Raw genomic sequence first — 3,424 nt, 5'->3', positions numbered from 1 at the left:
AGGGGTAATTGTTCAGGAAACACAGAATGCTACCACACAGTTACAACAGGGAATCAGGAAGGGGAATCGAATGTTTTGTTTCAAAGGTTCTCAGTACTAGAGTTTGGAGTATATACCTGAGAGTAACGTGTGGAAGTGCTGGTGGGACCCCCATATCTGCAGTAATGAGAGCAGTTTTGGTCCTTTAGATAAGGAAATGTGTCACTTCATTGGAGGCATTTCAGGGAAGATTCAATGAGATGATCCCTGGTTTGGAGGGATAATCTTTTAAATAAAGGCTGAAAAGGTTGGGACTCTACTCACTGGATTTTGGAGAAAGAGAGGTGATCTCATTGAAACAGATGGGATTCTTAAGGGGTTTGACAGGATAAATACTCAGAGGATGTGTCTGAGGGTAAATACTGAGAGGGGAGTCTGAAACCAGATTCTGAGTCACGGAATCAAGGGTTCTGTTTTGGATTCAAGTTTAAGGTGACACAGACGCGGGTAAGGGGTTTCAGTAGCAATGGAGCTGGGGTGAGGTGGAGAAAATCAACGTTTAAGAGATTGGAATTCCTGGGGTTGTGATTGTGTGGATGTCTGATAAGAAGGTCACCTTGGGGTCAGATATAACAGCAATATTGTGAAGAGTGTTGTTCTGCCTCAGACAGTTCACAGGGGGAGGGAGGGGCTCAGCAGAAAGGTAAAGGTAAGGCAATGGGTTTAACCGTGACAATGTTTCATTGGAGGAAATTGCAGCTAATCGAGTAGAGGGAATGTGATAAGCATTTTGATAACTGAGTAACAGTGGAGCAATGGAGAGGGATGATGGGGAGGGAGAGCTGGGCATCGTCAGTGTACATGTCAAACCTAACACAGTGTATTTGGATGATATCACCTCCTGGCACGATGTACGTGAGATACAGGAGAGACCAAGGATAGATCGTTGAGGGACACCAAATGCAAGGAATTCAGAAAGGAAAGGGAGAGTGGAGATGGAGCAGGATTTTCCAACAACAGTGGGGTCAAATATTAGTTTTTCACAGAATGGGAGAGAAGGACATAACCAAAAAAGACCAACAGACAAAACAAGGAACAATATCTATAAATTGGCGAGGGAGGAGGGGTGGGGGAGGAATGAGGCGGCAGTGGAGGAAAGAGAGTTGGAAAGTGAGTTTAGCGAGATTAGGGTAAAGGGTCAAGGTGAACTCTGATAAGGCTTTACAAGAGACTGGAGAAAGATGTAGGTTTAGGACAAAAACCAGGAACACCACGTGAGGCAGTTTGGCTCGGTGGGCTAGTGGGAGGGAGAGAAGCAGCAGAGGCAGCTGATTGGATTATCTCAGTCTTAGTGACAGAGAAACTCCATGTGCTCCTCACTCATTGTTGGAGGGGAGGATGGAGGAGACAGGATGATGGACAGTGTTTTACAAAGAAACAAAACCAGGGTTAGTGATATTTAAAATGAGTGAACAAACCTGATGTATTTAGCTTTTATCCAGAATATTAAAACAAATGACTGAAGTCCTTGTTCGAATTCCATTTTGGCAGATGGTGGAATCTGAATTCAAGAAAAAAATAACGTATTAGGAATCTTCTGATCTCCATGAAACCATTGTCAATGGCGAAACAAATCCTGCCAACTTGACAGCGGCCCAGCCAGCTGCTCACTGTATTAATCACTGCAAAGTCTCAACAAAGGAATGAAACTGGATGGACCAGTTGGCAACTAACAAGGCACCAGAAATTACAACCAAAGTATCAGCCCTCTCGATGGTGCAACGTCCTCCTCACTAACATATGGTTTTTGGTGCCAAAATGTGGAGAGCTGTCTCACAGACTAGTCAAGGAACAGCCTGACATAGTCATAGTCACAGAATCATCCCTTACAAACAATGACCAGACACCACCATCACCATCCCTAGATATCGAGAGTGTGGTGCTGGAAAAGCACAAAATCAAGCAGTATCCGAGGAGCAGGAGAATCGATGTTTCGAGCCTACGCCCTTCATCAGCCTGACCTGCTGTGCTTTTCCAGCACCAGACTCTTGACCCTGATCTCCAGCATCTGCAGTCTTCACTTTCTCCTGAAATCTCTGGATATGTCCTGTCCCACCGGCAGGACAGACCAGGCAGAGGTGGTGGCACAGTGGTGTACAGACAGGGAGGATTTGCCCTGGGAGTACACAGCATTGGCTCCGGAGACCAGGAAGTCTCATGGCTCCTGCTGATTACCACGTCCCATCCTCCCTTGGCTGATGAATCACTTCTCCTTCACGTGCAACAACATTTGGAGGAAGCACTGAGGCAATAAAATGGTGTCAAACGTACAGGATACAGGATTTCAATGTCCACAATCGAGACTAGCTCTGCAACAGAATTACTGACTGAGCTGGGTAGGTCCTAAAAGGACATAGCTGCTCAACTGAGTCTGCAGCGGTTGGTGAGGGAACCAACAAGAGTGTAAAACATACTTGATCTCATTGTTAAGAATTGACTAGCTGCAATTCATCTGGCCATGACAGTATCAGTATGAGCGACCATCAAACATTCCTTTTGGAGACAAAGGTGAGAATAGTTAAAGTTGAGAAAAACCTCCATTATCACCGTTCTAAATGGGACAGACTTCGAAGAGATGTAGGATCTCGAACTGGGTATCTTTGAGGCACTTTGGGACATCAACAGCAGCAGAACTGTACTCCAGCACAATCTGTAATCTCATGGGTTTGTACATCCCGCACTCACCTATCACAATGGACAGTAAAGGAGGGCATGCCATGAGCAGCACCAGGCAGACTTAAAAATGAAGTGCCAACCTGGTTAAGCTATCAAACAGAACTACCTGCATATCAAACAGCATCAGCAGCAAGCAACAGAGCTAAGTGATCCTACATCCAATGGAACAGATCGGAGCTCTGCAGTTCTGCCACACCCAGTTGTGAACGGTGATGGACAATTAAACAACTCACCGGAGGAAGCATCACAGATAACCCCACCCTTACTGATGGAGGGGCCTCACACACCCATGCACCAGATAAGATGACAGCATTTGTAGCAATCTTCAGCCAGAAGTGCAAAGTGGGATGATCCATCTCAGCCTTCTCCAGTGGTCTCTAACATCACAGAAGCGAGTTTTAAGCTAGTTCAGTTGAGTTTGAATAACATCAAGAAATGGTTAAGTAGTGCAAAGGCTACGGGCCCTGCCAATATTCTGGCAATAATACTGATGGCTTGTGCTCCAGAACTTGCCACCCACCAAGCCAAGTACCGCTCCAGCACCGGCATCTACTGACAATGTGGAACATTGCCCAGGGATGTTCAACACAAAAACAAAGGGCAATCCAACCCAGCCAATTTCCCTCTATCAGTCCACATTCGATCAGCAGTAAAGTTTTGGAAAATGTCATCAACAGGGCTACCAAGCAGCAGCTGCTCAGCAACAGCC

At 45.9% G+C, this 3,424-nt stretch overlaps 1 long non-coding RNA gene across 1 annotated transcript in view; it reads right to left on the bottom strand.

Moving 5' to 3' along the window:
- LOC122548169 overlaps positions 1-3,424 on the bottom strand; it is a 20,534-nt gene that overhangs the window by 1,898 nt on the left and 15,212 nt on the right. Inside the window, exon 3 of the long non-coding RNA XR_006311182.1 lies at positions 1,458-1,540. This is a non-coding gene — a long non-coding RNA (uncharacterized LOC122548169). The remainder of the gene's footprint in view (positions 1-1,457; positions 1,541-3,424) is intronic.

This window comes from Chiloscyllium plagiosum, unplaced genomic scaffold (genome assembly GCF_004010195.1).
Source record: "Chiloscyllium plagiosum isolate BGI_BamShark_2017 unplaced genomic scaffold, ASM401019v2 scaf_12265, whole genome shotgun sequence".
Lineage (NCBI taxonomy): Eukaryota > Metazoa > Chordata > Chondrichthyes > Orectolobiformes > Hemiscylliidae > Chiloscyllium > Chiloscyllium plagiosum.
The sequence above is the reverse complement of the archived record's forward strand: the minus strand, read 5'-3'. Positions and strand labels throughout refer to the sequence as shown.